Genomic DNA, 14484 nt, shown 5'->3' with positions numbered 1-14484 from the left:
GGCTGTAGTAAATATTTCAACTAGTAACAACTTGCGATGTTCAATATTAGAAATATACTCAACCTGGAATGGAGCATTTAGAAGATACATGAAGGAAAGTGAGTGAAATTAAACACGGAGTGATTTTAATGTCATTAAGAACAAATTAAAAAACAGGCTACATGATTGAGGAAAATCATTTATTTCATTCTATATGCTACAAAGAATGCTACAAAGACAAAAGCAATATCTTCCCTAGATGATTAATTGAAAAATAATGGTTTTGCACAAAACGACCACAATGAAACAAAAGGGCAACATTAGTTTCATGTTTAAATAAAATAAAATAATGCTGAACTACTATAGACCAAAATGGGAAAATAAAGAAAATCATTATAATAATTGAATTCTCCTCTCCTGTATGTTTTCTAACTCTGTAACATGTAACGGTATAACATTATACTGAACCTGTAACAATAATGTCTGAACCATAACACCTATCAGTTTATCTGTTTAGACATGAAAAGTTAAGGCATTAATAATGTATCAACCATAATGCTATACAGTATATGACCAGTATATGACTGCTGTTAAAGGACAGCTATTGAATGAATAATACAACACACAATATATTAAAACACATTCAAATAAGAAAAATACATCTAGCAGTTAATATATCACATTTGATCAAATGGAGGTAAAATGTAAAAACATACAGCATTGTGTCTCACAGTTCTATATTAGAATCCAATGAGTTCCATTCTGATGGTTGTTATGGTGATCAAGTGATCTCAGCCTCACTCTTCTTCAACACGATCACCTGTTCAACACAGAAGTAGTTCATCAGATTGGTCATGTATTTACTTATCCAATACAGTACCACTTAGAAATTGAAATCATATCAGATGATTTACTAGTCAAGACTGTGCTACTTAGAATCCTATCAAATTATTTCCAATGAATGTCCAGCTCTCCCATATCAATAGCAGGCTATTTACTCCTTAAGTCCAGCTCTCCCATATCAATACCAGGGCTATTTACTCCTTAAGTCCAGCTCTCCCATATCAATACCAGGGCTATTTACTCCTTATGTCCAGCTCTCTCATATCAATACCAGGGCTATTTACTCCTTATGTCCAGCTCTCCCATATCAATACCAGGGCTATTTACTCCTTATGACCAGCTCTCCCATATCAATACCAGGGCTATTTACTCCTTATGTCCAGCTCTCCCATATCAATACCAGGGCTATTTACTCCTTATGTCCAGCTCTCCCATATCAATACCAGGGCTATTTACTCCTTATGTCCAGCTCTCCCATATCAATACCAGGGCTATTTACTCCTTATATCCAGCTCTCCCATATCAATACCTGGGCTATTTACTCCTTGTGTCCAGCTCTCCCATATCAATACCAGGGCTATTTACTCCTTATGTCCAGCTCTCCCATATCAATACCTGGGCTATTTACTCCTTATGTCCAGCTCTCCCATATCAATACCAGGGCTATTTACTCCTTATGTCCAGCTCTCCCATATCAATACCAGGGCTATTTACTCCTTATGTCCAGCTCTCCCATATCAATACCAGGGCTATTTACTCCTTATGTCCAGCTCTCCCATATCAATACCAGGGCTATTTAGTCCTTATGTCCAGCTCTCCCATATCAATACCAGGGCTATTTAGTCCTTAAGTCTAGCTCTCCCATATCAATACCAGGGCTATTTACTCCTTATGTCCAGCTCTCCCATATAAATACCAGGGCTATTTACTCCTTATGTCCAGCTCTCCCATATCAATACCAGGGCTATTTACTCCTTATATCCAGCTCTCCCATATCAATACCAGGGCTATTTACTCCTTATGTCCAGCTCTCCCATATCAATACCAGGGCTATTTACTCCTTATATCCAGCTCTCCCATATCAATACCAGGGCTATTTACTCCTTATGTCCAGCTCTCCCATATCAATACCAGGGCTATTTACTCCTTATGTCCAGCTCTCCCATATCAATACCAGGGCTATTTACTACTTATGTCCAGCTCTCCCATATCAATACCAGGGCTATTTACTCCTTATGTCCAGCTCTCCCATATCAATACCAGGGCTATTTAGTCCTTATGACCAGCTCTCCCATATCAATACCAGGGCTATTTACTCCTTATGTCCAGCTCTCCCATATCAATACCTGGGCTATTTACTCCTTATGTCCAGCTCTCCCATATCAATACCAGGGCTATATACTCCTTATTTCCAGCTCTCCCATATCAATACCAGGGCTATTTACTCCTTATGACCAGCTCTCCCATATCAATACCAGGGCTATTTACTCCTTATGTCCAGCTCTCCCATATCAATACCAGGGCTATTTACTCCTTATGTCCAGCTCTCCCATATCAATACCAGGGCTATTTACTCCTTATTTATGTCCAGCTCTCCCATATCAATAGCAGGGCTATTTACTCCTTATGTCCAGCTCTCCCATATCAATACCAGGGCTATTTACTCCTTATGTCCAGCTCTCCCATATCAATACCAGGGCTATTTACTCCTTATGTCCAGCTCTCCCATATCAATACCAGGGCTATTTACTCCTTATGTCCAGCTCTCCCATATCAATACCAGGGCTATTTACTCCTTATGTCCAGCTCTCCCATATCAATACCAGGGCTATTTACTCCTTATGTCCAGCTCTCCCATATCAATACCAGGGCTATTTACTCCTTATGTCCAGCTCTCCCATATCAATACCAGGGCTATTTACTCCTTATGTCCAGCTCTCCCAGATCAATACCAGGGCTATTTACTCCTTATGTCCATCTCTCCCATATCAATACCAGGGCTATTTAGTCCTTAAGTCCAGCTCTCCCATATCAATACCAGGGCTATTTACTCCTTATGTCCATCTCTCCAATATCAATACCAGGGCTATTTACTCCTTATGTCCAGCTCTCCCATATCAATACCAGGGCTATTTACTCCTTATGTCCAGCTCTCCCATATCAATACCAGGGCTATTTACTCCTTATGTCCAGCTCTCCCATATCAATACCAGGGCTATTTACTCCTTATGTCCAGCTCTCCCATATCAATACCAGGGCTATTTACTCCTTATATCCAGCTCTCCCATATCAATACCAGGGCTATTTACTACTTATGTCCAGCTCTCCCATATCAATACCAGGGCTATTTACTCCTTATTTCCAGCTCTCCCATATCAATACCAGGGCTATTTACTACTTATGTCCAGCTCTCCCATATCAATACCAGGGCTATTTACTCCCTATGTCCAGCTCTCCCATATCAATACCAGGGCTATTTACTACTTATGTCCAGCTCTCCCATATCAATACCAGGGCTATTTACTCCTTATGTCCAGCTCTCCCATATCAATACCAGGGCTATTTACTCCTTATGTCCAGCTCTCCCATATCAATACCAGGGCTATTTACTCCTTATGTCCAGCTCTCCCATATCAATACCTGGGCTATTTACTCCTTATGTCCAGCTCTCCCATATCAATACCAGGGCTATTTACTCCTTATGTCCAGCTCTCCCATATCAATACCAGGGCTATTTACTCCTTATGTCCAGCTCTCCCATATCAATACCAGGGCTATTTACTCCTTATGTCCAGCTCTCCCATATCAATACCAGGGCTATTTACTCCTTATGTCCAGCTCTCCCATATCAATACCAGGGCTATTTACTCCTTATGTCCAGCTCTCCCATATCAATACCAGGGCTATTTACTCCTTATGTCCAGCTCTCCCATATCAATACCAGGGCTATTTACTACTTAAGTCTAGCTCTCCCATATCAATACCAGGGCTATTTACTCCTTATGTCCAGCTCTCCCATATCAATACCAGGGCTATTTACTCCTTATTTCCAGCTCTCCCATATCAATACCAGGGCTATTTACTCCTTATGTCCAGCTCTCCCATATCAATACCAGGGCTATTTACTCCTTATGTCCAGCTCTCCCATATCAATACCAGGGCTATTTAGTCCTTATGACCAGCTCTCCCATATCAATACCAGGGCTATTTACTCCTTATGTCCAGCTCTCCCATATCAATACCTGGGCTATTTACTCCTTATGTCCAGCTCTCACATATCAATACCAGGGCTATTTACTCCTTATGTCCAGCTCTCCCATATCAATACCAGGGCTATTTACTCCTTATGTCCAGCTCTCCCATATCAATAGCAGGGCTATTTACTCCTTATCAATACCCAGGCTATTTACTGCTAAATGCATGAATTTATATCAGTTACATTCCATATTTTGGTAGTTGACTCTAATCCATCCTAAGGGGTACATACTATGGGTCACTCTGTGTTAATACCATATTTTGGTAGTTGACTCTAATCCATCCTAAGCGGTAACATACTATGGGTCACTCTGAGTTAATACCATATTTTGGTAGTTGACTCTAATCCATCCTAAGGGGTAACATACTATGGGTCACTCTGTGTTAATACCATATTTTGGTAGTTGACTCTAATCCATCCTAAGCGGTAACATACTATGGGTCACTCTGTGTTAATACCATATTTTGGTAGTTGACTCTAATCCATCCTAAGCGGTAACATACTATGGGTCACTCTGTGTTAATACCATATTTTGGTAGTTGACTCTAATCCATCCTAAGCGGTAACATACTATGGGTCACTCTGTGTTAATACCATATTTTGGTAGTTGACTCTAATCCATCCTAAGCGGTAACATACTATGGGTCACTCTGTGTTAATACCATATTTTGGTAGTTGACTCTAATCCATCCTAAGGGGTAACATACTATGGGTCACTCTGTGTTAATACCATATTTTGGTAGTTGACTCTAATCCATCCTAAGGGGTAACATACTATGGGTCACTCTGTGTTAATACCATATTTTGGTAGTTGACTCTAATCCATCCTAAGGGGTAACATACTATGGGTCACTCTGTGTTAATACCATATTTTGGTAGTTGACTCTAATCCATCCTAAGCGGTAACATACTATGGGTCACTCTGTGTTAATACCATATTTTGGTAGTTGACTCTAATCCATCCTAAGCGGTAACATACTATGGGTCACTCTGTGTTAATACCATATTTTGGTAGTTGACTCTAATCCATCCTAAGCGGTAACATACTATGGGTCACTCTGTGTTAATACCATATTTTGGTAGTTGACTCTAATCCATCCTAAGCGGTAACATACTATGGGTCACTCTGTGTTAATACCATATTTTGGTAGTTGACTCTAATCCATCCTAAGGGGTAACATACTATGGGTCACTCTGTGTTAATACCATATTTTGGTAGTTGACTCTAATCCATCCTAAGGGGTAACATACTATGGGTCACTCTGTGTTAATACCATATTTTGGTAGTTGACTCTAATCCATCCTAAGGGGTAACATACTATGGGTCACTCTGTGTTAATACCATATTTTGGTAGTTGACTCTAATCCATCCTAAGCGGTAACATACTATGGGTCACTCTGTGTTAATACCATATTTTGGTAGTTGACTCTAATCCATCCTAAGCGGTAACATACTATGGGTCACTCTGTGTTAATACCATATTTTGGTAGTTGACTCTAATCCATAATAAGCGGTAACATACTATGGGTCACTCTGTGTTAATACCATATTTTGGTAGTTGACTCTAATCCATCCTAAGGGGTAACATACTATGGGTCACTCTGTGTTAATACCATATTTTGGTAGTTGACTCTAATCCATCCTAAGCGGTAACATACTATGGGTCACTCTGTGTTAATACCATATTTTGGTAGTTGACTCTAATCCATCCTAAGCGGTAACATACTATGGGTCACTCTGTGTTAATACCATATTTTGGTAGTTGACTCTAATCCATCCTAAGCGGTAACATACTATGGGTCACTCTGTGTTAATACCATATTTTGGTAGTTGACTCTAATCCATCCTAAGCGGTAACATACTATGGGTCACTCTGTGTTAATACCATATTTTGGTAGTTGACTCTAATCCATCCTAAGCAGTAACATACTATGGGTCACTCTGTGTTAATACCATATTTTGGTAGTTGACTCTAATCCATCCTAAGCGGTAACATACTATGGGTCACTCTGAGTTAATACCATATTTTGGTAGTTGACTCTAATCCATCCTAAGGGGTAACATACTATGGGTCACTCTGTGTTAATACCATATTTTGGTAGTTGACTCTAATCCATCCTAAGCGGTAACATACTATGGGTCACTCTGTGTTAATACCATATTTTGGTAGTTGACTCTAATCCATCCTAAGCGGTAACATACTATGGGTCACTCTGTGTTAATACCATATTTTGGTAGTTGACTCTAATCCATCCTAAGCGGTAACATACTATGGGTCACTCTGTGTTAATACCATATTTTGGTAGTTGACTCTAATCCATCCTAAGGGGTAACATACTATGGGTCACTCTGTGTTAATACCATATTTTGGTAGTTGACTCTAATCCATCCTAAGGGGTAACATACTATGGGTCACTCTGTGTTAATACCATATTTTGGTAGTTGACTCTAATCCATCCTAAGCGGTAACATACTATGGGTCACTCTGTGTTAATACCATATTTTGGTAGTTGACTCTAATCCATCCTAAGCGGTAACATACTATGGGTCACTCTGTGTTAATACCATATTTTGGTAGTTGACTCTAATCCATCCTAAGCGGTAACATACTATGGGTCACTCTGTGTTAATACCATATTTTGGTAGTTGACTCTAATCCATAATAAGCGGTAACATACTATGGGTCACTCTGTGTTAATACCATATTTTGGTAGTTGACTCTAATCCATCCTAAGGGGTAACATACTATGGGTCACTCTGTGTTAATACCATATTTTGGTAGTTGACTCTAATCCATCCTAAGCGGTAACATACTATGGGTCACTCTGTGTTAATACCATATTTTGGTAGTTGACTCTAATCCATCCTAAGCGGTAACATACTATGGGTCACTCTGTGTTAATACCATATTTTGGTAGTTGACTCTAATCCATCCTAAGCGGTAACATACTATGGGTCACTCTGTGTTAATACCATATTTTGGTAGTTGACTCTAATCCATCCTAAGCGGTAACATACTATGGGTCACTCTGTGTTAATACCATATTTTGGTAGTTGACTCTAATCCATCCTAAGCGGTAACATACTATGGGTCACTCTGAGTTAATACCATATTTTGGTAGTTGACTCTAATCCATCCTAAGGGGTAACATACTATGGGTCACTCTGTGTTAATACCATATTTTGGTAGTTGACTCTAATCCATCCTAAGCGGTAACATACTATGGGTCACTCTGTGTTAATACCATATTTTGGTAGTTGACTCTAATCCATCCTAAGCGGTAACATACTATGGGTCACTCTGTGTTAATACCATATTTTGGTAGTTGACTCTAATCCATCCTAAGCGGTAACATACTATGGGTCACTCTGTGTTAATACCATATTTTGGTAGTTGACTCTAATCCATCCTAAGCGGTAACATACTATGGGTCACTCTGTGTTAATACCATATTTTGGTAGTTGACTCTAATCCATCCTAAGCGGTAACATACTATGGGTCACTCTGTGTTAATACCATATTTTGGTAGTTGACTCTAATCCATTCTAAGCGGTAACATACTATGGGTCACTCTGAGTTAATACCATATTTTGGTAGTTGACTCTAATCCATCCTAAGGGGTAACATACTATGGGTCACTCTGTGTTAATACCATATTTTGGTAGTTGACTCTAATCCATCCTAAGCGGTAACATACTATGGGTCACTCTGTGTTAATACCATATTTTGGTAGTTGACTCTAATCCATCCTAAGGGGTAACATACTATGGGTCACTCTGTGTTAATACCATATTTTGGTAGTTGACTCTAATCCATCCTAAGCGGTAACATACTATGGGTCACTCTGTGTTAATACCATATTTTGGTAGTTGACTCTAATCCATCCTAAGGGGTAACATACTATGGGTCACTCTGTGTTAATACCATATTTTGGTAGTTGACTCTAATCCATCCTAAGGGGTAACATACTATGGGTCACTCTGTGTTAATACCATATTTTGGTAGTTGACTCTAATCCATCCTAAGGGGTAACATACTATGGGTCACTCTGTGTTAATACCATATTTTGGTAGTTGACTCTAATCCATCCTAAGGGGTAACATACTATGGGTCACTCTGTGTTAATACCATATTTTGGTAGTTGACTCTAATCCATCCTAAGGGGTAACATACTATGGGTCACTCTGTGTTAATACCATATTTTGGTAGTTGACTCTAATCCATCCTAAGGGGTAACATACTATGGGTCACTCTGTGTTAATACCATATTTTGGTAGTTGACTCTAATCCATCCTAAGCGGTAACATACTATGGGTCACTCTGTGTTAATACCATATTTAGTTGACTCTAATCCATCCTAAGAAGTAACATACTATGGGTCACTCTGTGTTAATACCATATTTTGGTAGTTGACTCTAATCCATCCTAAGCGGTAACATACTATGGGTCACTCTGTGTTAATACCATATTGTGCCCCTGCAGCTGTTGTGTTGTAAGGTAGAAACTCACCTAATTGGTCTTGGTGTGTCTTCCTGGGTACCCTGGTTTCCCCTAAACAGACAGTTATCAACACTTTAAACATGGTTAATTCAGAGCTACTGTTATCAACACTTTAAAACATGGTTCAATAAGAGCTAGTTATCAACACTTTAAAACATGGTTCATTCAGAGCTAGTTATCAACACATTAAAACATGGTTCAATCAGAGCTAGTTATCAACACTTTACAACATCACTCATTCAGAGCTAGTTATCAACACTTTAAAACATGGTTCAATCAGAGCTAGTTATCAACACTTTAAAACATGGTTTAATCAGAGCTAGTTATCAACACTTTAAACATGGTTCAATCAGAGCTAGTTATCAACACTTTAAAACATGGTTCAATCAGAGCTAGTTATCAACACTTTAAACATGGTTCAATCAGAGCTAGTTATTGACACTTTAAACATGACTCAGTCAGAGCCACAGTTATCAACACTTTAAAACAAGACTCAATCTGAGCTAGTTATCAACACTTTCAAACACGATAGAGCTAGTTATCAACACTTTCAAACACGATAGAGCTAGTTATCAACACTTTCAAACATGACTCAGAGGTAGTTATCAACACTTTAAAACATGACTCAGTCAGAGCTAGTTATCAACACATTAAACATGACTCAGTCAGAGCTAGTTATCAACACTTTGAACATGGTTTAATCAGAGCTAGTTATCAACACTTTAAACATGACTCAGTCAGAGCTAGTTATCAACACTTTCAAACAAGATAGAGCTAGTTATCAACACTTTAAAACATGGTTCATTCAGAGCTAGTTATCAACACTTTAAAACATGACTCAGTCAGAGCTAGTTATCAACACATTAAACATGACTCAGTCAGAGCTAGTTATCAACACTTTGAACATGGTTTAATCAGAGCTAGTTATCAACACTTTAAACATGACTCAGTCAGAGCTAGTTATCAACACTTTGAACATGGTTTAATCAGAGCTAGTTATCAACACTTTAAAACATGGTTCATTCAGAGCTAGTTATCAACACTTTAAAACTTGACTCAGTCAGAGCTAGTTATCAACACATTAAAACATGGTTCAATCAGAGCTAGTTATCAACACTTTAAACATGGTTCAATCAGAGCTAGTTATCAACACTTTAAAACATGGTTCAATCAGAGCTAGTTATCAACACTTTAAACATGGTTCAATCAGAGCTAGTTATCAACACTTTAAACATGGTTCAATCAGAGCTAGTTATCAACACTTTAAACATGGTTCAATCAGAGCTAGTTATCAACACTTTAAACATGACTCAGTCAGAGCTAGTTATCAACACTTTAAACATGACTCAATCAGAGCTAGTTATCAACACTTTAAACATGACTCAATCAGAGCTAGTTATCAATGCTTTACAACATGACTCAGTCAGAGCTAGTTATCAACACTTTAAACATGACTCAGTCAGAGCTAATTATCAACACTTTAAACATGACTCAGTCAGAGCTAGTTATCAACACTTTAAACATGACTCAATCAGAGCTAGTTATCAACACTTTAAACATGACTCAATCAGAGCTAGTTATCAATGCTTTACAACATGACTCAGTCAGAGCTAGTTATCAACACTTTAAACATGACTCAGTCAGAGCTAGTTATCAACACTTTAAACATGACTCAGTCAGAGCTAGTTATCAACACTTTAAACATGACTCAATCAGAGCTAGTTATCAACACTTTAAACATGACTCATTCAGAGCTAGTTATCAACACTTTAAACATGACTCAATCAGAGCTAGTTATCAACACTTTAAACATGACTCAGTCAGAGCTAGTTATCAACACTTTAAAACATGACTCAGTCAGAGCTAGTTATCAACACTTTAAACATGACTCAGTCAGAGCTAGTTATCAACACTTTACAACATGACTCAGTCAGAGCTAGTTATCAACACTTTACAACATGACTCAATCAGAGCTAGTTATCAACACTTTAAACATGACTCAGTCAGAGCTAGTTATCAACACTTTAAACATGACTCAGTCAGAGCTAGTTATCAACACTTTAAACATGACTCATTCAGAGCTAGTTATCAACACTTTACAACATGACTCATTCAGAGCTAGTTATCAACACTTTAAACATGACTCAATCAGAGCTAGTTATCAACACTTTAAACATGACTCAATCAGAGCTAGTTATCAACACTTTAAACATGACTCAGTCAGAGCTAGTTATCAACACTTTACAACATGACTCAGTCAGAGCTAGTTATCAACACTTTACAACATCACTCAGTCAGAGCTAGTTATCAACACTTTAAACATGACTCAATCAGAGCTAGTTATCAACACTTTAAACATGACTCAGTCAGAGCTAGTTATCAACACTTTACAACATGACTCAGAGCTAGTTATCAACACTTTACAACATCACTCAGTCAGAGCTAGTTATCAACACTTTAAACATGACTCAGTCAGAGCTAGTTATCAACACTTTAAACATGACTCAATCAGAGCTAGTTATCAACACTTTACAACATCACTCAGTCAGAGCTAGTTATCAACACTTTAAACATGACTCATTCAGAGCTAGTTATCAACTCTTTACAACATGACTCAGTCAGAGCTAGTTATCAACACTTTAAACATGACTCAGTCAGAGCTAGTTATCAACACTTTACAACATGACTCATTCAGAGCTACTTATCAACACTTTAAACATGACTCAATCAGAGCTAGTTATCAACACTTTAAACATGACTCATTCAGAGCTAGTTATCAACACTTTACAACATGACTCAGTCAGAGCTAGTTATCAACACTTTAAACATGACTCAATCAGAGCTAGTTATCAACACTTTAAACATGACTCAGTCAGAGCTAGTTATCAACACTTTAAACATGACTCAGTCAGAGCTAGTTATCAACACTTTAAACATGACTCAGTCAGAGCTAGTTATCAACACTTTAAACATGACTCAATCAGAGCTAGTTATCAACACTTTAAACATGACTCAATCAGAGCTAGTTATCAACACTTTAAACATGACTCAATCAGAGCTAGTTATCAATGCTTTACAACATGACTCAATCAGAGCTAGTTATCAATGCTTTAAACATGACTCAGTCAGAGCTAGTTATCAACACTTTAAACATGACTCAATCAGAGCTAGTTATCAACACTTTAAACATGACTCATTCAGAGTTACTGCAGTATTGTCCTAGTTATATAACTCTGATTTACAACAGGTATTTTGTTGGAATGAGGCGATCCTGTATAAACTCAGGCTCTCACCTTGAGTCCTGCTCCTGCAGTATTTCACCAGCAGTATGATGGTCACCAGCAGGTAGGGAGACATCACTAGTAGACTACACAGCAGCCTGGGTAGAGACATGGACAACACTGGATCTGCAGTTGGAGAAAGAAAACAGTTTAAAACACTGGAGATGCTGGAGAAAGATGGAAATGGCAAGAAAAATACACAGATTTAGAATAATGTTCATACATGTAAAATGTTCAGTATATTTTCATGGTTAGTTACATATAATGTCTCACCTGTCACAGTCATCCAGCTCTCTGGTGATTCTCCTTCAGAGTTGGTACACTTGTAGAGTCCTTCATCTGACTTGGATACTGCAGGGATGGTCATCTCTCCTGTAGTCTCAGTCCTGATGAGGGATCCATTTTTGTAGAAATCAGCTGTGAGGTTAAAGGGAGTTCCCTGATATCTGCAGCGCAGAGTCACTGAATCTCCCTCAGTCACAGGAAGGGCAGGGATCTCCAGGATCACAGCACCAGCTGTATATAATATATAAACATCATATATAAACAGGTCTCTCCAGGATCACAGCACCAGCTGTATATAATATATAAACATCATATATAAACAGGTCTCTCCAGGATCACAGCACCAGCTGTATATAATATATAAACATCATATATAAACAGGTCTCTCCAGGATCACAGCACCAGCTGTATATAATATATAAACATGTATAAACAGGTCTCTCCAGGATCACAGCACCAGCTGTATATAATATATAAACATCATATATAAACAGGTCTCTCCAGGATCACAGCACCAGCTGTATATAATATATAAACAGGGATCTCCAGGATCACAGCACCAGCTGTATATAATATATAAACATCATATATAAACAGGTCTCTCCAGGATCACAGCACCAGCTGTATATAATATATAAACATCATATATAAACAGGTCTCTCCAGGATCACAGCACCAGCTGTATATAATATATAAACATCATATATAAACAGGTCTCTCCAGGATCACAGCACCAGCTGTATATAATATATAAACATCATATATAAACAGGTCTCTCCAGGATCACAGCACCAGCTGTATATAATATATAAACATCATATATAAACAGGTCTCTCCAGGATCACAGCACCAGCTGTATATAATATATAAACATCATATATAAACAGGGCTCTCCAGGATCACAGCACCAGCTGTATATAATATATAAACATCATATATAAACAGGTCTCTCCAGGATCACAGCACCAGCTGTATATAATATATAAACATCATATATAAACAGGTCTCTCCAGGATCACAGCACCATCTGTATATAATATATAAACATCATATATAAACAGGTCTCTCCAGGATCACAGCACCAGCTGTATATAATATATAAACATCATGTATAAACAGGTCTCTCCAGGATCACAGCACCAGCTGTATATAATATATAAACATCATATATAAACAGGTCTCTCCAGGATCACAGCACCAGCTGTATATAATATATAAACATCATATATAAACAGGTCTCTCCAGGATCACAGCACCAGCTGTATATAATATATAAACATCATATATAAACAGGTCTCTCCAGGATCACAGCACCAGCTGTATATAATATACACTGCTCAAAAAAATAAAAAGGGAACACTAAAATAACACATCCTAGATCTGAATGAATGAAATAATCTTATTAAATACTTTTTTCTTTACATAGTTGAATGTGCTGACAACAAAATCACACAAAAAGTATCAATGGAAATCAAATGTATCAACCCATGGAGGTCTGGATTTGGAGTCACACTCAAAATTAAAGTGGAAAACCACACTACAGGCTGATCCAAATTAGATGTAATGTCCTTAAAACAAGTCAAAATGAGGCTCAGTAGTGTGTGTGGCCTCTACGTGCCTGTATGACCTCCCTACAACGCCTGGGCATGCTCCTGATGAGGTGGCGGATGGTCTCATGAGGGATCTCCTCCCAGACCTGGACTAAAACATCCGCCAACTCTGGACAGTCTGTGGTGCAACGTGGCGTTGGTGGATGGAGCGAGACATGATGTCCCAGATGTGCTCAATTGGATTCAGGTCTGGGGAACGGGCGGGCCAGTCCATAGCATCAATGCCTTCCTCTTGCAGGAACTGCTGACACACTCCAGCTACATGAGGTCTAGCATTGTCTTGCATTAGGAGGAACCCAGGGCCAACCGCACCAGCATATGGTCTCACAAGGGGTCTGAGGATCTCATCTCGGTACCTAATGGCAGTCAGGCTACCTCTGGCGAGCACATGGAGGGCTGTGCGGCCCCCCAAAGAAATGCCACCCCACACCATGACTGACCCACCGCCAAACCGTTCATGCTGGAGGATGTTGCAGGCAGCAGAACGTTCTCCACGGCGTCTCCAGACTCTGTCACGTCTGTCACATGTGCTCAGTGTGAACATGCTTTCATCTGTGAAGAGCACAGGGCACCAGTGGCGAATTTGCCAATCTTGGTGTTCTCTGGCAAATGCCAAACGTCCTGCACGGTGTCGGGCTGTAAGCACAACCCCCACCTGTGGATGTCGGGCCCTCATACCACCCTCATGGAGTCTGTTTCTGACCGTTTGAGCAGACACATGCACATTT

At 38.9% G+C, this 14484-nt stretch overlaps 1 long non-coding RNA gene across 1 annotated transcript; it reads right to left on the bottom strand.

The window, feature by feature from the left end:
• Positions 1 to 769: 769 nt before the first annotated feature.
• LOC123484808 lies at positions 770 to 11980 on the bottom strand. Its single transcript, XR_006658714.1, has 3 exons — positions 11874 to 11980; positions 8590 to 8631; positions 770 to 799 (listed from the first exon to the last, which is right to left on the bottom strand). It is a non-coding gene; the product is annotated as an uncharacterized LOC123484808 (long non-coding RNA).
• Positions 11981 to 14484: the final 2504 nt, after the last annotated feature.

This window comes from Coregonus clupeaformis, unplaced genomic scaffold (genome assembly GCF_020615455.1).
Source record: "Coregonus clupeaformis isolate EN_2021a unplaced genomic scaffold, ASM2061545v1 scaf0473, whole genome shotgun sequence".
Lineage (NCBI taxonomy): Eukaryota > Metazoa > Chordata > Actinopteri > Salmoniformes > Salmonidae > Coregonus > Coregonus clupeaformis.
The sequence above is the reverse complement of the archived record's forward strand: the minus strand, read 5'-3'. Positions and strand labels throughout refer to the sequence as shown.